Source organism: Panthera leo, chromosome A3, assembly GCF_018350215.1.
Source record: "Panthera leo isolate Ple1 chromosome A3, P.leo_Ple1_pat1.1, whole genome shotgun sequence".
In the NCBI taxonomy this organism is placed as follows: domain Eukaryota; kingdom Metazoa; phylum Chordata; class Mammalia; order Carnivora; family Felidae; genus Panthera; species Panthera leo.
The window spans coordinates 137389318-137412915 of record NC_056681.1 but is presented as its reverse complement, the minus strand read 5'-3'; the positions used below and the strand labels follow the sequence as shown (position 1 = coordinate 137412915).

The 23598-nt window shown below is 46.7% G+C and overlaps 1 protein-coding gene across 6 annotated transcripts in view; it reads left to right on the top strand.

Annotated features, from left to right (window-relative positions):
- DCDC2C (doublecortin domain containing 2C) overlaps nucleotides 1-19788 on the top strand; it is a 111660-nt gene extending 91872 nt beyond the window's left edge. For 4 of the 6 annotated variants that reach the window (XM_042933755.1, XM_042933754.1, XM_042933753.1 and 1 more), the window contains one exon: nucleotides 5593-5703. The gene's annotated coding sequence lies outside the window, so the exon portion shown is untranslated. Of the gene's footprint in view, nucleotides 1-4477; nucleotides 4579-5592; nucleotides 5704-19769 lie in introns of those variants that run through there. The other 2 variants (XM_042933751.1, XM_042933752.1) reach the window with 2 other exon arrangements.
- The last annotated feature ends 3810 nt before the right edge of the window (nucleotides 19789-23598 follow it).

The following is a 23598-nucleotide window of genomic DNA, read 5'->3' as shown; positions in this document are numbered from 1 at the left end:
GAATTGCCAATTTCCCGTTATGATTATATCTGGAATGTGTGACCCTCCTCCTTTAAGTTGCTTGATCTGTTTGCCAAATACATTTGATTGGGTTTACCTATGGAGTGGCTAGAAATGGAGTAAAACAGAAAGCTATGTTGATAAAAATTAGACTCTTTCGTAATGATTTGATGAATTATCCCTCCATGTTATCGCCCACCAGGAAGCTATGTACATGTAATTGCATCTTCAAGAATCAGTTTGATCACTAAATTAATTAGACAAGGTTGGTGAAATCTATGGACTCCTGTTTCTTGTGATTATGTTTATAATGATGCGCAGTTCATTTTTCCTGTATGTCCACTTTTTGAAAATATGGAGCATCAAAGTTCTAATTGGTAAGAGCCTCTGTGATGCCTTGTGGAATAGTTCTGTATGTTTCATAAGAGAAAAATGACGAGCAAGACCCGTCAAAGCCCCACGCTGACAGAATTTCTATTCCAGTAGGAGAAAGAGGTTAGTTGAGTCATAGGAGCGCTGCAGTCCAGTCCTGATTTAGCTCAGTCCCTAATTGGATTAAAATACCACCCCCACTAAAAGTCTAGCAGAAAGGGGAAGTCCTCCCTGGGGAAATAACGTGGTCCTAAATGCCCAATGCCCTGCATTCAAGAAAAGATGATCAGGTGTGAAGAGACACGGGATTATATCACTGAGAATCAAGAGAATTAACAGGAAAAGCACAGGGGATGTAGTGATCTCACACTACTCTGCTGGTGTCGGCAGAGAAGAACTTTAAAATGACAATAATCGGCATGTTCAGGGACATAGAAGGAAAAGAACAGAGACTTTTACCAAAGAGGTGGAATCTACAAAAAGGGATCGAAAGGAAATTTTGGAACAGACCACGTGACACAGGAATGGAGATAACTTATCAAATACAGCAGAAAACAGGATTAGGAAACTGATAAACCGATCCAGAGAAAATACACTGAGGCACGCAGAGAGAAAATAATAGAAAACACATAAACGACTCTAAGAGATCTGCATGATCTCGTGAAAAGGTTTAATATAAGTGAAATTGGAGTCTCAGAAGGAGAGGACAGAGGGCCTGTGAGAGAAGAAGAAATGGAACTTTGGGAGAAGCAATCCTATTAATGGCAGCAGGGAGATGGGGGGGGCGGGTCCAGGGAAGTTTTTAATTTCCTTTCCCTTCTTGTTCCTTTGCTTTTCTTCTTTCCTTTCTCTTTCTCTCTCTCTTCTCTCCTTCTCCTCTCCTCTCCTCCCCTCCCCTCCCCCTCCCCCTCTCCCTTTCCCCCTTTTCTTTCTTCCGCTTTCTTTCATATGATTGATGCTCAAAATGTTGCAGGCCATTATTAGGATGATTCCATAGAAAGAGTGCGACGGGCCAATTTTAAGAAAGCCATAGGGACAGAAGGCAAGAGCACGTGGAGGGAGGGCTATTTGGATACTTGGCTGGAGGGAGTGGGAGAGTGATATAGATGTGGCCACAGTTGTAGGTTTGCTGCTGGGAATCTCAGGTTGCTTTAATAGGTTTTAATGAAATATGCATTGGAGTCAGTGATGGAGACTCAAGGGGGGATAAAAGAAACTGTAAGAGAGAGCAAAAGGATAAAATACACTTACTAGGAAAAGGGGCAGTGATATGTACCAAGTTCAAGGATGGGTCTTGAGATTAAAAAAGAGGCAGAGAAGAGAAAGTAAGGATGGGAGGTTCCTTCACCTGGAAGATGAGAGGGTTTTTTTGGACAAAGTTTGTAATCTTAGAAGATAGCTTCGAGAAGGTGTGATGCTTTCGGACCTTGAGGGATACTGTGATACAGGAGGCCAGGCTAGAGGGTTCTAAAACTGCTCTTAAAAGACAAGCCTGGGGGGAGAAAAGACAAAACCAGGAAAAGGAGTATTCGTTGCTATCATGTCAGGAAGAATTGTGGGAGCCTAAAGAAATCTAACACAGAGAGGGAGAGATGAAGTTTAAGAGGGTGCAATGGAATTATTTTCTTTCTTTCTTTCTTTCTTTCTTTCTTTCTTTCTTTCTTTCTTTCTTTTTTTTTTAAATGTTTATTCATTTTTGAAAGACAGAGAGAGACAGAGTACAGAAGGGGTGGGGCGGAGAGAGAGGGGGAGCAGAGAATCAGAAGCAGGCTCCAGGCTCTGCGCTGTCAGCACAGAGCCCGACGCGGGGCTCGAACCCACAGACTGCAAGATCATGACCTGAGCCGAAGTCGGACGCTCACCCGACTGAGCCACCCAGGCACCCCGGAATTATTTTCTTAAAGGGAGCCTAGGGTCATGAACCTTGAGACAGGAAACCCATTAAAGGTGCCGGTGGGGATTCAGTAATCCGTGCGATTGGACAACTGTCCCCTAAGGACTCAGGACTGAGAAGGCAAGAGAGAGTACTTCTAGCACAATCACATGAATGCAGATTCTACAGTATTTTGGGCAGGGGCCAGGTCTAAACTGCGTGGGTAGTTTACAGAGTCGGGTGTATAAGGGCAGGTACAGAGCCCCTTCTAGAACGGGGGCTTCTAGAGGACTGGCAGGTGAAGTTGAATCTGGTTACATGTAGACTCGGGAGCGAATAGTTCTGGTGGAATTTTATACCATAGAGAACTGAGAAGGCACAACGCTTGTATGAATAATAAATGCTTTGACAACATTAACATTTACCAATTTTGTACCATTCACTGTGGGAATTCCCTCAAGGCCAAAATTGTGGAAGAATGCCAGAAAACAAATCTCTGGGTTGGGAAAAAAAGGGTGCAAAGAAATCCTGCTGGTGTGACAGGAGTCAGAACCTAATGGGGCAACAAGGAAAAGTGAGAACATAAGCAGAAGAGGAGAGTTTGCAAACTTCTGCTGAGCCTTCTTGAACTTGGTAGTGGAAACCAGAAGAAAAAGGAACAACGAGAGGTTATTTCTTCTTTACAGAAAAAGGTAATAGCCAAGGAAACAATTTTAGCCACCGTGGAGGTAGCTAGCCCAGGCAAGTTATTCAAGGCTGGGATTGTGACTGGCTTCCCCTGACAAAGTTGTGGGAAGGGCACACATCGTCCCAAGGATCACTGTTGAGGGGCTGGGGTTCTTTTTGTCCCAGTAATGGCTGTTCTGGTGACTGCTGTCCCAGTGGTGATTCTCTCTGGGCTTCTCTCTGTAGGTCTTAGCAGTACAGGTATCGGTTGTACTGTGGGTCGCTTGTATATGAGGAGTCGCTTTTTTAAAAATACTGTTTTTAAGATTCTGTCTTTGCCTTTGGCTTCGGGTAGTTTGATTATGAGGTGTGTGGCTGCAGATCTGTGAGTTGATCTGACTCGGAATTTGTTGAGTTTAGTGTTCAGCTGCTGATTGGACAGAGTTTCTTAAACACCTTGCCCCAGAAAGTCTCCAACCTTTCCTGGAGAGCTCTGTGTGTGTGTTGGGGACCCTTCGGTATCCAGCATGGGATGTGCACCTCTTAGGTTGCATGTCTTAGGGTCGGCCAAAGGTGGGACCTTAGGGCCTTCTCAGGTCTTTCCTGGGTACGCACACAGCTCTATGGCCTTGTAGATTCTCAGGAATAGATCAGAACTTCGCAGAGCCCCCTGTTGATATCTGATTCCCTAGCTTTTCCTTTAAACTAACACTTAAAAAGTTAGAATTGTTTGGTCAGCCCTAACCAATGTGCCCCTTCAAGCAGCTGTGATATTAAACAGTTGCCACTGATTGTTTTTCGGAAGCGTCCCAGGGAGACAGGGCTGTTTGTACAGAGAGAGCTCTGAGCCACCAGGTCGAAGAAAAGAGGAGCCCCAGGGGCGCCTGGGTGGCTCAGTCGGTTAAGTGTCCGCCTTTGGCTCAGATCATGATCTCACAGTCTGTGCGTTCGAGCCCCATTCTGCACTGACAGCTCGGAGCCTGGAGCCTGCTTCGGATTCTGTGTCTCCCTCTCTCTCTGCCCCTCCCCTGCTCACGTTCTGTCTCTCTCTCTCAAAAATAAATAAACATTAAAAAAAAGAGAGAGAGAGAGAAGCCCTGAGAATGGAGATTTTCACATTGCTGCCAGACAGCAGATACCTGGGTGTGAACCTCTGGTGAGGCTTAAAACCATTCTGCCTTCTCCAGTGGCCGCTAACCTGCAACTTTTCACAGCTTCTGCGGTTAGGAGGCTGTTCGTTTTCATGGCTGTTGTTAAGCTGGGAAGAGGGAGACTGAAGTAGGTTTGCTGTTCTCACTGAGATTCAGTTCTCTGTCTTGACTCCATGCTCCCTGATAGCTGCGACATTTTGGTTAATTTCATCAGTTCCGGAAAAGTCAATTTGGACACTGTTTGGTAGTGTTTTCCTTGCTTGTATAGAGGGGTGGTCTTTGGATGGCCCTCACTCCGCCATCTCGGAAGTGCTTCTCCCATGCATTCTTGACATGCGAGTACCAGGACTGCAGGTTCCCCCACTTCTGCACCTGCTGTATTTTCTTAATTCTGTTCTCCCTTGGTTCGTGTCAGTACAGAGACGCACATCAGCGAGCCAGCTGCCCACATGGGCTCCCAGCTGGGGAATGGCACGTCAGGTTGTCTGTCTTGCAAGCCCTCAATTTTTGTGATCGGTAGGTATGGCACCCTCCTTCATTTGACCTTGGGCGGATGTGGGAGGAAGCACTTGTCTCCCTCCACTTGAAGGGAAGGAGGGGAGGAAAAGCGGAAGCATTGTCCGTTGAGCCGATGATTGGGATGATCATATCATCTATTATCTGAGCTGGGATATTTTTAATAGCAAAAAGTACTCAATATAATGTAGTATATGTATGTGTGAGTAAAGAGGAAGGGAGAGAGAGAGAGGAAGGAGGATAGGGAGGAGGGAGAAGGAGAGACACACATGTGTAGAAAGACACATACTCACAGGGATGCACACAAAGAGAGATAGATACACAGATACACACACAAAGAAAGAGAGAAACACGCAGGCACATACACAGACAGAGGGAGAGAGAGAGGAAAAGAGATTTATTGACTCCAAATTAATTTTATCATATTGGTACATCTGAAAATAGTTCTATTAGAAAAGCTGTTTGTTTTTTTTTTAATGTTTTTATTTAGTTTTGAGAGACACAGAGGCAGAATGCGAGTGGGTTAGGGGCAGAGAGAGAGAGGGAGACACAGAATCCGAAGCAGGTTCTGGCTCTGATTGTCAGCACAGACCCCGATGCAGGGCTCGAACTCACGGACCGTGAGATCATGACCCGAGCTGAAGTTGGATCCTCAACCGACTGAGCACCCAGGTGCCCCTAGAAAAGCTGTTTTTAAAACAACTTTTTAAAATAAAATAAACGGATATCTATGTGCATTAAAATAAAACAAATGGAGATTTTTGATACTGATTATCTGAACTTAAAGCAAAATAACTATTCTTGGTACATATTCATATGTGTTAATTGCATCCTAAAATTATCTGTATCTAATACCATGTCCTTGGTGTTTTCCCAAAAATGCATGTTTTAATATAGTCTACTTAATTTTAATTTTTCATAAAATTTCCAGCAGTCGTCTCCAAAGTAATACTTTGTGGTTAGTAACTTAGAAATTCTGACACCTTCACTTGACTCTTTTCTATTCACTTTCAGATTTTAACCGAGAAAATTCTCAGAGGTGCTGAGGAACCTGCTGAGCTCAGAGCAAATTTTGCGAAATATGGAAAATTCTCAATACTGTTTTTTTTGGTTGTTGTTGATAAACTGGACTCTATGCAAAATTAAACCTTCTACTCATCCAAAGCATTTTTTTTTAATTTGCATCCAAGTTAGTTAGCATATAATGCCATGATGATTTCAGGAGTAGATTCCAGTGGTTCATCCCCCTCCCCCATGTGTAACACCCAGTGCTCATCCGGACAAGTGTCCTCCTCAACGCCCCTTGCCCATTTAGCTCATCCCCCCACTCAAAACCCCTCCAGCAACCCTCAGTTTGTTCTCTAAGAGTCTCTTCTGTTTTGTCCCCCTCCCTGTTTTTGTATTATTTTTGCTTCCCTTTCCTTCTGTTCATTTGTTTTATACCTTAAATTCCTCATATGAGTGAAATCATATGATATTTATCTTTCTCCAACTGTGCAAATGACAAGATTTCATTCTTTTTGGTTGCCGAGTAATACTCCATTGTGTCTATAGACCACATCTTCTTTATCCGTTCGTCCATCGATGGACATTTGGGCTCTTTCCATACTTTGGCCATTGTCGATAGCGCTGCTATAAACATTGTGGGGCAAAAAGGGGGACATGCACCTTTGAAACAGCACATGTGTATCCTTTGGATAAATACCTAGTAGTGCAATTGCTGGATTGTAGGGTAGTTCTATTTTTAACTTTTTGATGAATCTCCGTGCTGTTTTCCAGAGTGGCTGTGCCAGCGTGCATTCCCAAGAACAACGTAAGAGGGTCCCCCTTTATCCATGTCCTGGCAGGTAGCACCTCCCTTCTGAATTTTTTCCCAGATGGGGCTGTGTTTCCAAACCCCTCACTTCCGAGAGCCCTGTGGCTTGGACCCACTATGACCCTCTGGGGGAGGATCTCACCGAGCAATGGCCGGATGCCGCTTGCTTCCGGAACGTTCCTGTAATCACACTGTTGCAGAGGCTCGGAAGTTGTGACTGATTGTCAGCTTGCCCTAGAATAAGTTCATGTGATCTCGTGGCAGCAGTGTTTCAGGGATTGTGGTAAGTCACAACACACAACCCGTGTCAGGTTTCACCACACCCTGGCGTTTTTGTTCCAATACCAGCAATCGTGTTCTCTGGGGTCTGCTGGGAACTTTGCCTGTTGGGAGGCTATCCCGTGTCTACCAAATGCCCTCCTAGCAGGGTAGCAGGGGAGCCAGTTCTCCCCATGTGGCCCACGGATCCCTCGGACCTCGCTGCCAGCACCCGGGGATTCGCCCTTCCCACCTGAGCACCGCCGGGTATTGGGCTGTGGAATTTCTAATGCTACTCTGCCCTGTTTATGGAGTCTTAATGATGTTGAAACCCTCTCCTTTCTCCCTTCTCCCTTTCTTTTCAGGCAACTGTGGGTGCTTCTACTCTTTCTCTTTCTCTCCTGCTACTTTCGGAGGGAGTGCCTTTCCTGCACTACCCCCCCCCATCTCTGTCCTCTCTCCACAAATACCACTCCCTACCCTCCATGGCTTCTCTCGCCTCCAGCTCACCTCTCCATGCCACGTACCTGCCCAATTCTGTGGCTCAAGTTATGCAGACTGTTGAGTTAATCCTCAGGTCAATTTCCCAGGTGTGCAAAATGGTTTGACACCGATCTAGCTGCATTTCAGGGACGAGAGAAGCAGAGAACATCCATGCTGCTCTGCCTTCTTGTCAAAAACCTCCATACCGTTTAAAACCTATTGAAATTGTAAAGGTTTCAGGAAAATAGTTTTTGTGGTTATCGTCTCTGTTGCTTCCATTTAGGGCGTCTTTCATTGGCAAATATTTTTATAAACGCATCAAAGAAGTTGTTTCTGTCGACGATTCCTGAAATGTTTTGTTAAACTTACATACTGCGAAATCACGAAGCTTCTGAATTTTACCTTACTGTGGTACAACATATAAGTTCGTACAGTTAAAAATATTTCTCTTATCAAACAATTCTTCCTAAAGGTTGAGATATTTTCAAGCAAACTTATAGGATTTCAGAATTAAATTGTGGTCTCCAGTTGGTCTCTCGTCATTCAAAATGTTGGACATTTTCCTTGTTTTTGTAAGGGTAAATTTCAATGAGCTCCTGTTTTCAAGCTTTCCCCCAATAATTGCAGGCTGCCCAGACTTCAAGAGTAGCTTTTGGTCCTTTGGGTTGTATAATCTCATCAAACCTCACAACAGATTTTGAACAAAATACAACGAAAGTTTAGAAGACTTTAAGAAATATTTAATACACTGGGGAACCCTTAGTTTGATTTACAGAGTGGTTCCTCAAAGCGCAAACGTTTCCACAATGGCTGATGACAGGAGGCAGAGAGAGAAGGGCCTCTTGGCATGCGGGAGGTATTTTTTGTTGGACAACATTATCACAAAAGCATTGTAGTTGGCGTGCTCTTTGATATATAAAAATACCAGCTTTGACAATGACAGCTTTGTTCCGGTGGGTAGAATATTGCATATGCAGCACATGACCATTCCAAGTACGTTTCTACTCCATCAGTCCTCAGTGTGGTAAGGATATCACTGAACCACCACACAGTGTTCCACTTCAGTGTGGACTCACGTGATCCCCACAACCCCATAATTTTGTTTTCCGTTCAGCTTTTTCACTGAATTCGCAATGACATTCCCAGTAACGTCAGGTGCTTTCATCCTCAACAGAACGGGATTCCAAAACCATTTGCTTTGTTCCATGAACTGGATGAAAAACTGAATCATCCCTGGAATTAGTTAAATTGATTTTCTATCTTCAGTATTTGGTGTCACTGATATGAAACCGGCATGACTTAAATCTCTGCATGTTCATCTGGACCCAGCACATTAACAGCTACTGCTTCACGTTTTGTATGTGAACAAGAAAGCTCAGAAGGTGCCAGATTAATTCGCAGAAACTGTCACTTGACCTAATGCAAAGGGAGAAGGTCTGATAACTCGGCCAGTTTCTGTGTGGTTTGGGGTTCCCCGGCTGGGCTGGACTCGAGTCACATCACCCCATAGCCCACAGGACAGACTTCTGGGTCCACCTCACATCCTTTGTTCAGCGGGCTGGGTCCAGAGTGGGGGGGTTCTAAGGGTGGCTTCCTGCTGAAGATCCCCGGAATACCAGGGGTACATTTGGCTTGGCCTTCCAGATCTCGGGGAAGGAAGGATTAGGAAGAGTCTATCTGACATCCCAAGTGTTACGAAGTCATCCCACATGGCTGGCAGGGATGTCAACTGTTTCCAGCTTAGGTGGGCTTTGGGAGTTGTCTGTTTCTTCACGGTGGGTCTTTTCTTGGGTGGTTCTGTCTCCTGGATATGCAGATCAGTTTTTCACCAGAGGACTCTGCGTATCTTGGAGCTTGCTCTTTGGGCAGCCTCCACCTCCCGGATTCCCCCCTCCCCCATTCTCAAGACCACCGGGTCTGGTTGGGTTCTCCTGACTTGTCTGTTCTGTGGCCTGGAAACCGCCTTCAGGCAGAAAGCCAAGAAATCATGGCCCCCTTGTTTATTTCCCTTCTTGGGGGACCACAGTTATGCTGGCTGTCCAGTGTCTTAAAATCATATATTTTGTCTGGTTTTCCAGTTGTTTAAGCAGAGAGTGTGTCCAGCCCCTGTGACCCCATCCTGGCCTGAAATGGATGTCCTGGGTTTTGCCTTCAGTTTTGTGCTTTCCAGGGGATTTGTCTCTTGTCAGAATTTCTCTGTATTAGAGATGGAACATTTTCTTGCCTTTTTGCCCCTTTGGAAAGGTGATTTTGGGGAGAGTAAATAATTTTGGTAGAGAAATACCTGGGAAGTGGGGTGAGAGATTTTGCCCATCAATGGTGAGTGATTGTAGACTATGGGGTTCTTATTCTTCCTGGGGCAAGTGGACAAGTTTTTTTTTTTTTTTTTTTTTTTTTTTTTTCTGAAGGTGTAGGAAGGGGGTATGGAAGGGTGTTGTATATGCCTCCACTTGACCCAGGGGCACCATTCAAGGAGCAGACACCCATCCAGCCCAGAACAGGATTTTAGTAACTTTGGCAGCTGGTCCTTGCAAGGACTGGGGTACAGGTGTGGTTGTTCACTGAACTCTGGCTGCAGAATGCTCACACTCCTGTGTGCACACCCTGGGAGGGTAAATCTGTGTGCAAGGCCATCTTGCATACTCACTCAACGTGATTGTCTCAGGATGAGCATTATGAAGACAGATTGCTGTGTGATGGTGTGCGGACTGAAGAGCCCTGTGTCCCGCATGATGGTGTCCCGAGTGATGGTGTCCCGAGTGATGGTGTCCCGAGTGATGGTGTCCCGAGTGATGGTGTCGTGTTGTTTTTGTCCTTCTCTTTCTGGCTCTGTTGTCAGCAAGCTCTTCTTCTTACTACCCCACTGAACTTGTCTATACACTTCATTTTCCCCACCGTACTGACTACCTTCAATCTATCGTGGCCTGGAAACAAGATAACAGAACGTGTCCTATGGACATACAAATCAAGAATGCGGAAGACCGTGGATGAATGTTGGGGGCTCTCATTTGCAGAAAATGCATGAGTTTGAAGCACAAATTGTGCAGGCGGGTCCCAGCTGCAAGCCTTCTGGGCTTGCTTTGTGGATCTTGGATGAGTCCATGTAGGACAGAGAAGTGATACCTCCTTGTTCATTCTGAAATAGGCAGACCCGTTTACTTGGTTCCCTGGTCATTTCCTAAGGCGCCTCTGGGGTTGTCCAAAGGTGCACCTTGTCTTTTTTTTTTTAATAAAAAAATGTTTATTTAATTGTGTGTGTGTGTGTGTGTGTGTGTGTGTGTGTGAGAGAGAGAGAGAGAGAGAGAGAGAGAGAGAGAGAGAGAGAGAGAGAACAAGTGGGGGAAGGGCAGAGAGAGAGGGAGACACAGAATCTGAAGGAGGTTCCAGGCTCTGAGCTGTCAGCACAGAGCCCGATGCGGGGCTTGAACTCACAGACCGTAAGATCATGACCTGTACCAACATCAGATGCTTAACTGACTGAGCCACCCAGGCATCCCCAAAGGTGCACCCTGTCTTTTAATGAAATATTAGTGATGTAGAAATCCATCTAGAAGCAGGTGGGTACAAGGCATCTTGCCTGAGAATCCCATCCGTCACCAGGATTTTGGGGTGCTTCAAGCAGCATCTGTGCTTGGTGACTCAGCTAAACAATGAAAAATTCAGTGAAAGCCCAACTTCAACTGCACCTCATAGTCTAATCTGAGGCTCTGTTTGCTCCTTAGCTTCTGTTGCTCACTTTAAATGCAGGAATAAAGCACTTAGAATGGAGATTTGAATGTGAACGTGGAGGTTTAGGATGGCCCACTCGGAGAGGTTTAAAAGTAACATTAGATGTGGTGTGTCTGTGGTATTGCACGCCGGTAACACCAACACACATCAGTTCGAATAAAGTTTCCGCATCACACTGTTCGGTGGGAAAGCATGTTGATATGCTAACTGAGCTGACTCCTTTCCTTGGGGGAAGAAGGAAACACACGTAGGATATTCACATTTAAAACATTTGAGAATTGGCGAGTTTAAATTTTTTTCTTATTTTCATAGTGACCTATTTTGACCTATTTCTGGCATTCTGCATAATGGGGAAATTCCAGATAGCCATGGGAGAAAGGTGAGGGAACACCTGTCTCCTAAGGGTGCAGGTGCCGGTGAGATGGCTGGCAAATTGTAGCTCTTAGATGTCTTAACTTCTTTTGTTTTTAACAATTTATTGCCACGTTAGCTAACATACGGTGCATACAGTGTGCTCTTGGCTTCGGGAGTAGATTCCCATGATTCATCACTTACATACAACCCCCAGTGCTCATCCCAACAAGTGCCCCCCTCAATGCCCATCACCCACTTTCCCCTCTCCCCCACCGGCCCATCAACCCTCAGTTTGTTCTCTGTGTACAAGAGTCTCTTACGGTTTGCCTCCCTCTCTGTTTGTAATTTATTTTTCCTTTTCTTCCCCTATGGTCTGTTAAATTTCTCAAATTTCACATATGAGTGAAATCGTATGATATCTATCTTTCTCTGATTGACTTATTTCACTTAGCATAATACCCTCCAGTTCCATTCACATTGTTGCAAATGGCAAGATTTCATTCTTTTTCATTACCAAGTAGTACTCCACTGTATATATAAACCACATCTTCTTTAACCATTCATCAGTTGATGGACATTTGGGCTCTTTCCACACTTTGGCTATTGTTGACAGAATTGCTGTAAACATTGGGGTGCATGTGCCTTTTCGAATCAGCACTCCTGTATCCTTTGGATAAATTCATAGTACGATGGCTGGGTCATAGGGTAGTTCTATTTTTATTTAAACATTTGTTTTATTTATATTTGAGAGAGAAACAGACAGCGAGTGGGGAAGGGGCAGAGAGAGGGAGACAGAATCTGAAGCAGGCTCCAGGCTCTGAGCTGTCAGCACAGAGCCCCATGTGGGGCTCGAACTCATGAGCCGTGAGATCATGACCTGAGCTGAAGTCAGACGCTTAACCAACTGAGCCACCCAGGTGCCCCGGGGTAGTTCAATTTCTAATTTTTTGAGGACTTTCCACACTTTTCCAGAGTGACTGCACCAGTCTGCATTCCCACCAACAGAGATACCATAACTTCTTCTTTTATTTCTATTAAAAAAAAAATCTGTCCAACAAAAACTTTGAGCTTCCCAAGAAACACTGATTTTTGGCATGTTTTCATTTCTTTTGAAAAACCTTAAAGCCAAAATCACTTATATACTTTTTATGCTACTGTTAAAGCTTTAATAGAGGCTGGTAGAAAATATAAGGAGATGAGAAGTGGGAGAGACCAGCTTTGTAAATACCAATATTGGCTACCTCCCTTGTTAACCCCCCCGTCGCTGAGCCCTCATTATCTTTGTAAAAACTTTCCCATGATAATTCCTTTTACATCCCTTTTGTTTTTGTTTACGAATTCTTTTTTTTTGGAAAAAATGTTTCCAGCTTTATTGAGATACAGTTGATACATAGCATTGGATGACTGCTACCACCTTGAGAGCGGACGGCAAATTCCTGACAGGACCCAGTGTGGTGGTGCCTCAGCAAATTCCGGGTCTTACCAGAACCACAAACCTGTTGGGGAGTGACGCATCGCTCATTGGCAACATAACTTCAGAGCACCTTCCTCCTGGGGTGCAGAGAACACGTACCGTCCAAGGTGACAGAAGAGACACAGTCATGTGTAGTCAGGGAAAAGCTTCATCAAGGAGGCAGACGTGAACCGAGTGTCGAGACGGGCGTGGCGGGCCGGTGGGGCCATACCAGGCGAGCCTGGGTCTCCATGGCCGGGCAGCAGGTGAGGGTGGCTGGTGCACCAGAGTGGACGTTTTGGGTGACTTGTGCTGGGAAGTGAGGGAGGAACAGTAGATTCTGGAGACGCCGTGGGCATCATCGCCCGTCGGCCTGAGGAACGGGGGCCGGAGGCAACTTGGGGATGGGGATCTGCACCTTCTCATTTGGGATTTCCGTGACCAAAAACAGTCTTTCAGGGAGACACCTGATGCGTATCTCTCAGTGTGTAGGCTTTTCTCCTGTTTGCCCAGAAAGCAGCCCCTCCTGTGCTTTCATCTGGGCCCGTCCCGACATTCGCGGAGCCTGTGACTAATGGAGACCCACACACTATGTTTTTTTTGTTTCGCATTTAAAAATTACAAACAAGCTGTAAACAGTTCTAACAAAAATCCTTCGTACTTGTTCATAATCAATATTTGTTCATAGAAACAAAATCAAAATATATGGGAAGTTACATTTTTTTATGACTGAAATTGGCAAAAATAGCAAATTGCTCAAGTTGTGGATTTGATTTAGAATAATTTTCTTGCTCGTATTTGCTGTCATACTTAAATTTTCACAAAATAAACTTGTGATGCCCCCTTCATAAATTTTACGTGGGTCGTATTTGACAAAAGTGTGCTCATCTTTATTGTTATTAAAATTTTGACAGGCTGCCTCTGCGAATGTTTTCTGTTACTATTTCTTCTCTGCCTTTAGGCTCCATTTTCAGGTTTTCTATTTGTAGGAAAATACCACCTCCAATCATTCTTAATGACATAACACAGGCCTTTTATAGAAAAAAATCCACCACCCCTGACCTAAAAGATTAGAAATGAAAGGGCGCCTGGGTGGCTCAGTTGGTAGAGCTTCGGACTCTTGATTTTGGCTCAGGTCATGATCTTACAGTTTGTGGGATCGAGCCCCGCGTTGGGCTCTGGGCTGACAGCTCAGAGCCGGGAGCCTGCTTCAGCTTCTGTGTCTTCCTCTCTCTCTGCTCCTCCCATGCTCATGCTCCGTCTCTCTGTCCCTCAAAAATAAAAATAAATGTTTAAAAACATTAAAAAAAAGGAAGGAAAATACAGTTGCAAAATATAAAATGTAAGCATTTTACCAATACATTATAAAGCTAGGTAAATAAAAGTTAAATTAGGTGGGTTTTTCATGATGTTTTTTGAGAGCGCTTTCTTGGTAAAATATTCAGAATTCTTACAAGGCAAAATGGAAACAATAATTAGTGAATATAAAAAAACTAATAAAATTATTTTAATAAAGTTGATAGTCGAAATGTACTTTTTGCAAAATTTAATTAAATACTTTTATAAAAATGTATTCCATAACACTTGTGTTCAGTATCTACCTAGTTTTTTAAAATTTATTTTTTTAAATGTTTATTTATTTTTGAGAGAGAGAGAGAGAGAGAGAGAGAAAGAGAGCTCATGTGGGGGAGGGGCAGAGAGAGAGGGAGAGAGAGAATCTCAAGCAGGCTCCGTGCTGAGAGTGGCGAGCTCCACGTGGGGCTCGAACCCACAAACCTCGAGAGCATGACCTGAGCCGAAGTCGGATGCTAATGACAGGCCCCCCCGCCCCCAGTTTTGGTTGTAAAGAATCACGATCGTACTTCATGAACGCCATGTCTAGAATCCGTATTATGCTTTGCTCATGATGAATCTAGACCCACATCTGCACAATTCAGTGGTCCTAGGAATCGTTTATATTCCAAAACATTCCTCAGCCCGCTGCATAGTTGTTGCTGATGAAGTGCTAACTCACTGGCAGCACGAATTAGGAAGCCGGACACAGCTAGGGAAGGGCCTCTGGCGTGGCACCCTGGTCCAGGACCGTTAGCCTCATGCTCTCTGAGAGCAAGGGGGGCGGCCACTCCATGACCTAGATGCTTCCCGCTCTGGAGTGTCACTCCAGTGCCCCGCACAAGCCTTCATGGCACTCACGTGTGCCACCGTGCTTGGGGACACAGGGCAGAACGGTGACAGGCTGCAGCCCTGAGGACCACCCTGCCGGGCCCCACCTCCACACACCCTCAGCCGCTGACTTTCTATGTATTTGTGTTTGGCCTGGACCTACGCACCCCACTCCTCACGAGAGTGTGCGTTAATTCTCATTGTGATTCTGTTTTTATTCTATCTGGTTTAGCATCTCAGTTAATTCTGATGTTTAATCTGCCATTCGACAACCAGTGGTGTGGGTTGTCAATACATAACAATACACTGAGGGGCAGGACGAGAGCCGGCCTCTGGTTGGCTGGCGTCTCTGGGGAAATTTCTCACAACCGCTTGCTGTGTAGATCTGCACCGAGGTTGGACAGGGCTAGGAAACCCCTCTGTTCCAGTTTAACCTTTTCCACAGTAATTGTGGGTGGCTCTAGAGGAAATAACTAGGAAATAAGTAACTATTTTCTACAGGAAATAACTTACCCAAACAGCTCCCGGTGATCTCCTACATGGAATTTGGAATCACGGCCGCCCGGGCTTACGGGGGTCCCGATAGGTCCGATACGGAGTTACCGTAGCCCCAGATGGAATTTCCACAGACACCGTCGCTGCAGCAAGCACGAAGCCAACGGGGTTTCCTTGGCCATGGCCAACCAGCTTTGTGTTGTTGTTCATCTTCTAAAACATCACCACAAAATACAAACCGTTCTCCATTCTAGACCTTTAGAAATGTCAGATCACAAAGACAAAGTTAGAAGTCTGCATGTCAATCCAGGCCATGGGCTGCTCTGGGTACATTTCCAGTTCTCGTAATGAAAGGAGTTGGAAATAATTGACACCCCGAGGAATGCCAGTAGAGATTTGAAGTAACTCATTTGTGTCTATTTCTATTTCTGCCTTGCCTTGCCCTGCCCTGCCAGCCTTGCCTTGCCTTGCCTTGCCTTGCCGGGCCCTGCCTCGCCTCGCCTCGCCTCGCCTCGCCTCACCTCGCCTCTCTTCGACTGTTTTCTGTATCTCTAACATTCAGTGAGGGGCTCTGTTGTGCTGCTCATGTCTGATGCTGAAGCAGAGCACTTGAGCTCAACCACAAACCAAACCTAGTCTGCTGAGATGAGTCCAGAGTGCCGCCATTTTGCTTGTGTGCTGATGTTCAGAAGGCGGGAGTCCCACGGGCAGAGGCCACATTCAACAGAATGTAGCAGATGATCCAAGAATATCAATTCCAGGGGCACCTAGGTGGCTTAGTTGGTTAAGCATTCGACTTCAGCTCAGGTCATGATCCCTCAGTTTGTGAGTTTGAGCCCTGTGGTGGGCTCTGTGCTGACAGCTCAGGGCCTGGAGCCTGCTTCCGATCCTGTGTCTCCCCCTCTCTCTCTCCTCCTCCATCCCTCGAGCTCTGTCTCTGTCTCTCTCTCTCTCTCAAGAATAAATAAACATTTAAAAAAATTTAAAAAAAATCAACCGTTGCTGGTCGATATCCACCAGCCCTTTGTTCCTGGTTCAGGTAGGGTAGAGCCTCTCCGGCTGGCCTTTCTGAAGTCGGGCGTCCTTCCCCGCGGCTGACCCACAGGATCGTGGTGAAGGGGCCCAGACAACCTGTGCTTGGGTCAGACACACAGCGGGAGAGTGTGGAGCATGACTTGGAGTCAGGAGACAGGGATGCGGGCCCCTGCATACCTGCTGTGTGGCCCCCATCACCCAGCTGGAGTCTGTGAGCCTCGGTGCACTTGTTTGACTGTTGTCTTGCTTGTTCACCATCCTCAGAAACGAGTGATTTGTACGTGGGACAACCCAGGCGTGCGTACTTGATAAACAAAACCGTGCATTTCGAAGTCCTTGAAATCGCACGTGTTTTGAGCGTGTAAAACAACAGAGCTGCGTTCGCTCGAGGGCACGTCGCTGCATCCGCTTTCCTACAGGACAAGACGCAGGCTAACGGCCTACCTGTGACGGACGGGCCCTGGTCGCCGGTGACCTCGGGTCATGAGGAGGGCGAGGGGCTGGCGCGCTGCTCCCACAAGTAGTCTCCCCGGGCTCGCGCTGCCTGGATTTTCAGGGAGCTCGGTCTTTCTAGACAGTCAGGACACATATTTCTTCCTAATTACATTTCATTCCGACCCGTGTCTGACAAGCGATGGTTCACCTTTATTTCTGGGCCGCGTCGTGAGCTAAGGCTGGAAAGAAAACGCTGCATGTGATAGCAGTTGGCCGCGACGACACCGAGCCTCCTTTACTCTCTGCCAAACCCTGGAACAATGATCTCTTTGTCGCCACTTCAGCTGGAATCTTGCTTGTCTTTTATTTCCAAAGACATGAGAGGCGTCCCCAAGCAAAGCGACGCAGAGTCTGAGAGTCGGGACAGCCCAGCGCCCGGTGCAGTCCTGGGGATGCCCAGGAACCAGGCTGTCAGCCTGACTGAGGACCGTCCTGCTGTTGACCTTGAAGGTAAAGATAAGCTCTGTTCAGCCCGAGATTTTCTTTTAGTTTAGATGCGAAAGAACTGCAGCTCGGTGTGGGCGTTCTGTCCTTAGAATTTCTCTTTTAAGATTTTTTACAATGTTATTTATTTATTTGGGAGAGAAAGAGGATGAGTGGGGGAGGGGCAGAGAGAGAGAGGGAGAGAGAGAATCCGAAGCAGGCTCCGTGCTGTCCGTGCAGAGCCCGACGCAGGGCTCAATTTCACGAACCCCGAGATCATGACCTGAGCCGAAATCAAGGGTGACACTTAACCGACAGAGCCCCCCAGACGCCCCTTCCTTAGAAATCTTTTGAGATGATGGGTGGGCAGCTACAGCCATTCTCACAAGTCCTGTGAAATAAATGCCAGAAGAGGTACCACTGTGGGCCAATGCTCTCACTGACTTGAATAAAACTCCGTGTGGTTCACAGAGTAAAGGGGGGAACCTGTCTGTTAATAAGAGGCTCCATTGATCACCGAAAAAATCAATGCATTTAAGGATCCAATAGGATATACCTAACAAATAATTTTATTTGAAAGAACTCAACTTTGTCTGAAGTCTCTGAAAAATCTGCCTACAGTGGTATCATGCTGGCACGTACATTTTATTTAGTATTGGGCGCGGGTGAACACGAAAATAGGTAAAATCCTATCAGTGTTGGAGCGCATTATCTACGCTTCTGATGACTTACGGGGCCGACAATCGCTCTACCAATGGCCAAGTAATAATTAGTCCCCCCGCCTCCGAATCTCTAACTGGTTAAGCAGGTATGTGATGAAATTGTGTGGTGTGGAAGAAAAACAGGGCAAGGCATGTAAATGAACATCGTTGTGGGTCATTGTGGTGGTCATATTCACCCCTTTTCATCCAGATATTTTCTGGTTTTTTCCAAGAATACCTTTAAAGTATTTCTAACTCTGTGCTCACTGGAGTTCCTGAGTGTGCATGGAACTTGTATCGATGTCCAGCCAGGTCCCAGCTCCCCGCCTTTGACTGAAAGCCGTCAGAGCGCCTTTGTAAACACAAAGTGCCGTGGCACGGGATAGCTCTTTTGTCTATGTGGTCGCTTTTTGGTGGAAAGGATGCAGAAAATTTTTTTTGATTGTATGTTAATGGTGGATGATGCCATCGCTTAAGGCTGGAAGAAAACTGGGGCGTGTGTGTCTCACATTAAAAAAACTCTCGTGTAGCTAAAATGTCATCAAGATTCACTGATATTTAAAATACTATTTGCATCATTTGCTTACTCTATTGATATGACGAGAACATTGTGATTAGCCTGAGCATTAGCAGTTTCTTTAGGTGAGGAGTTTGTGATTAATCGTTTTTCATAGCGTGTCAAGCAGATGTGACCCACCTAGACAAGATTTTAAAGACTCCTACGTTTGACCGTTTGTTTGCAGTCTTATTTCCACCTGTTCTTTCAAATGGATGAAAATCACTTGTGAAAAAATACGCTCAGAAAGTGTAAAGGAAAGGCTAAGAGACCCAATGGGACCACACGAGGCATTGTGTGAAATATTTAAAAGGTGAAAAAAATTACGGCTATACGTGTGCTAAAAATGTTAGTATAAAAACTCTGACCTGAATGTGATTTTTAAAAGCGTGTTTGTTTTCTGTTAACATTCGACTTTCACTTCCTTTCACTGTGTCAGCAGTACAAAAATCTTTCCTTCAGGGGCGCCTGGGTGGCTCAGTCGGTTAAGGGGCCGACTTCGGCTCAGGTCACGATCTAGCGGTCCGTGAGTTCGAGCCCCGCGTCGGGCTCTGTGCTGACCGCTCAGAGCCTGGAGCCTATTTCAGATTCTGTGTCTCCCTCTCTCTGACCCTCCCCTGTTCATGCTCTGTCTCTCCCTGTCTCAAAAATAAATGAATGTTAAAAAAAAAAAATTAAAAAAAAAAACAAAAAAACCAAAAATCTTTCCTTCAATGAAAAATAATAAAATCTATGCCACGGACACCTACAACCAGAAGTTCAGTCCTGACTTTGCAGCCCAGAAGCTTGTTTGAGAAGCTAAAACAGTAGAGGTGGTGCAGGGTAGCAGAGACCTTGCTAACGCCAAGTCAGGATGGAAATGACTCTGCTAGCATTTATCAAATAACATCTCCGTTTATTACGATGCCCTGCTTAGTTTTTTATCAACTTAATTGAAAGATACAAGGACCTGCGTCATTTGAACTGTGCATTTTGAAGAGTTTTGAAGAACGTATAGACCCATGAACCCGCCACTGATTCAAAATTCAAAACATTTCCATCACCCCCAAAAGTTCCCTCGTGCCCCTCGGTGGCCTGTTTCTTCCTGCACGCCTAGTTCCAGGTAACTATTGGTCAACTCTCTGTCACCAAACTGTGTTTTGACAAATGGAACTGTGCATTATGTACTCTTCATGCTTTGTTTTAGATGCTATGTCTTATGATTACTAATAAAATATGTATTTTTTCCAGGGGCACCTAGGTGGCTCAGTTGGTTAGGCATCCGACTTCGGCTCAGGTCACGATCTCGCGGTCTGTGGGTTCGAGCCCCGCGTCGGGCTCTGTGCTGACGGCTTGGAGCCTGGAGCCCGCTTCCGATTCTGTGTCTCTCTCTCTCTCCGCCCCTCCCCCTGCTCATGCTCTGTCTCTCTCTCTCTGTCTCTCTCTCTCTCTCTGTTTCAAAAATAAAACATTAAAAACAATTAAAAAAATACGCATTTTTTCCAAAAAGACAGCTATTTAGTTATGAACCTGCAAAATAAAGTCTTTTCATCATGGAGAGTACGCGGCCTTTGCAGCAAGGTCCCTCCCTGACAGCATATTAATTTCCCAGGGCTGCTGTCACCAAGTACCACAAATGACATGGCAGCAGGAGCCGGCTCCCCTCTGAGACTCTGGGTACGACCCTTCCTTGCCTCTTCCAGCAGCTGGTGGCGGCCATCTATCCTTGCCGTCCCTGCCCGCAGGACTGCGCTGTCCGTCTGCCTCTGTTGCCCACGGCGTGCTCCTGTGTCTGTCTTTAGCAGGCATTTCCTCTTCTTATAAGAGCTCCAGCCACTGGATTTAGGGTCACCCTAGTCCAGTAGGACCTGATCCTTGCTAATTGCTTCTGCAAAGACCCAGTTTCCAAGTAAGTTCATATGCATGGGCACTGGCGGTTAGGACCTGGGGACACAATTAACCCAGAACATTCAACTATGCCATTGGCCCTGGGATTATAGTATCTCTGGAGTGTCTGTTTTAAATGATGCCATGGGGAAAGCCTGAAAATATGACAGTGAAGGTTTCAAGGCAAGAATGGGTGTAGACTGAGTTCCTACTGCTGCGTGAAGATTCCAGGAGCAGGCAGACTGGGGCCAAGGGCTTGGCTGCCTCGGACAAGCCCCCTCGTCTTAGCTGGGCTGCTGTCTCACTGCGGGTGCTGCTGAACGAAGAGGAAATCCCACGTGACGGCCAGGCTGGGCCAAGCGGGGGTGTTAGGACAGCTTCCGAGAGGAAGTGAATGTGGGCCACCGATGGGAGCCACGTGTGCAATTTCGTATTTTCTAGTAGCCACATTAAAAGAAAATGAAACACTGAGAACAAACGGAGGGTTGATGGGGGGTGGGAGGGAGGAGAGGGTGAGCGATGGGCATTGAGGAGGGCACCTTTTTGGGTGAGCACTGGGTGTTGTATGGAAACCAATTTGACAATAAATTTCATATATTGAAAAAAAAAACAAAATAAAAAATAAAAAAAAGAAAAAATGAAACAGGTACCATTAGTTTTAGTAATATATTTTATTGGACCTCTTATACTGAAATGTTGCCATTTCCCTGTAATTACTAGGAAAGTATGAAGGAGATAATTGACTCTTTTTGTATTCACCCTTCAAATGCAGTAAATGTCTTACATTTACAGCACATCTCAATTTGGAGTAGCCACATTTCAACGACTCAACGGTGACGTGTGGCCGGTGGCCCAGTCGTGTTGGGCAGTGCGGTGGCTGAAGGGCCACGGGAAGTCATGCCCCTCGGAGGCGAGTGATTTGTGCCGTCTTAGGGCGTCCATGGAGGGATGCCCCAGTGACCCAGAGCTGAGTGCCTGAGCCCACCTCTACGGAGTCATGTTGCTTCTAGAACATTCGACACAAACGTTCCCCTCTTGGGAGGGGGACCATGATGAGGAGGAGCAGGAGGAGGGCAAGGAGGGGATTTTGCAAACAAGAAAATAGGTTGGGGGTGCCGGGGTGGCTGAGTCGGTTAAGCGTCTGACTTCGGCTCGGGTCACGATCTCACGGTCCGTGAGTTCGAGCCCCGCGTCGGGCTCTGTGCTGACGGCTCGGAGCCCGGAGCCTGCTTTGGATTCTGTGTCTCCCTCTCTCTCTGCCCCTCCCCTGCTTGCACTCTGTCTCTCTGCCTTTCTCAAAAGTAAATAAATATTACAAAAAATTAAAAAAAGAAAATAGGTTGGGGCACTTACATTACTCACCCAAACCATGCATCTAGGAATGAAGGTGCTCTCCGGTGTGATGCTGCCTCTCCCCAGGCCTCGACCCTTAGCCTGGGAAGCGAGGGGCCCAGGTGACCCCTGAGACACTTCCCAGCACCAGCCCTGCATCTTCGGCCCAACGGAGCGCATGGAGACGTGCACGTAAGTCTCGCACACTCATAACGGCTGGGGGCTTGGGATCTCCGCATTTCCATCGCTCCGGTGTTTGGCTGGAGGAATGATTAATGATAAAAGCGGAAAACGCATGGTCTGAAATCCAGATACCTCAGCCAAGCCTCATATGGCTCAGTCCCAGTAGTGATAAATAATAAAATAATGACATCACTCTTCTCTGCGATCCAATATGGTGTGCAAGGAAAATAAATGGCGTATCATTCACGAGCTCCAGCTATATTTTATATTGTTTTACTTCTTTTCAATGTGTTTTTCTCAGTTGCTTCAACACGATGAGCTGTGTTTCTATCAATTACACGCCAGCACTCAGCACATAAAACATGCCTCAACTCACTCACAGATACGTTGCATTTGTTTTTCTAGTTGCTCCAAAAGCTCAGAATGGAGCTGGAACTTGATCTCCCCAATCTCCCAATTATGGCGACGCTTACGTGTGGGTCCTGGCCCCTGAGCCCTGCACCCGGGAATCTTTGGAAAGCAAGCCCGGGTGGGACACAGCTTCATCAGGGGACGCGCACTTCATTCAGTCCAGCCTGCTTTACGTCGGTGATCAGACACAGGGCTTTTCATCTTAAAAAGGCACTAATTCCAGTTGGGCACCGAGTGCGCTCTTCACGGGTTCACCCGTTTATTTGCAGAATCACACTGGCGACATCGCCTCGCAGGGCGAGGCTTGGGCCAGGCTTCGGGGACCAGACCGGAGCCGGAAAGCATCCCTGTCTTTAGAGGCGGCGTATTCTGCAGGCTGGGATACCGACAGCCTAGATGATGAGCGCAAAGGCTGATGAGCACAAAGGTGAGAAGAATGAGGAGTAAAGGTGAATTCTGCGTCGCTCTTTGTGAGACGCGGTCGACACTTTCCTCTGGTAGCTCTTTTCGTGAGCGTCTCGGATCCCTGTTTCCAGCCCGGGAGAATGTGGCTCCAGAGGATCGAGTGGTTTCAGGCTGCGAGCCGGTGTGGGTGGAGTGTGCTGGGGCCCCGACACCTGTGCTCCCTCTTCTGCGCGTCCTGGTCCGGTTCTACGAAGGCAGGGCTTAAAGGGGCTTTAAGGGGCCTCCCTCCGGATCGGGGGCCTCCAGGTTACAGACTCCTTTCTTCATCCTCCGGCGAGCACGTACTGGTAAGTACCTGACCCATGCCCACGGTTTGCTAACAATGTCACGTATCCGTGGTTTTCATCCTCTCCGTGAACACGGTGCAAAGGCCAAACGGAGTCGGAGGCGGGAAGGCTTCCACCAGGGCCCGGGCTGGGGCTCTGAGATGGTGCCACGGAATTCTCGTTTGGACAACGGCTCCGAGGGGCCAGCCTCACCCCACACCCCTGTGCGCGTCTCCCCGTCTCTGGTGGGGGCGGCAAGTGCACCTGCAGACAAGGCTTCCAAGGCTGTGCTGCTGGGGTCCCCCTCCCCGGGGCGGCTGAGCGGAGGTGGTGGGAACCACGGAGCAGGGCCCAGCCACGTGGCGGGGACTCGGGGTCACTGCTAATCCCGCAGCCCCCCTGCCCGAGCTTCCCTCCCACTCTCTTTACTGACAATTTCAAACCCACTATTGAAAAAATGTTTTTAATGTTTATTTTTAAGAGAGAGAGAGAGCGAGAGCGAGCATGAGGGGGGAGGGGCAGAGAGAGAGGGAGAC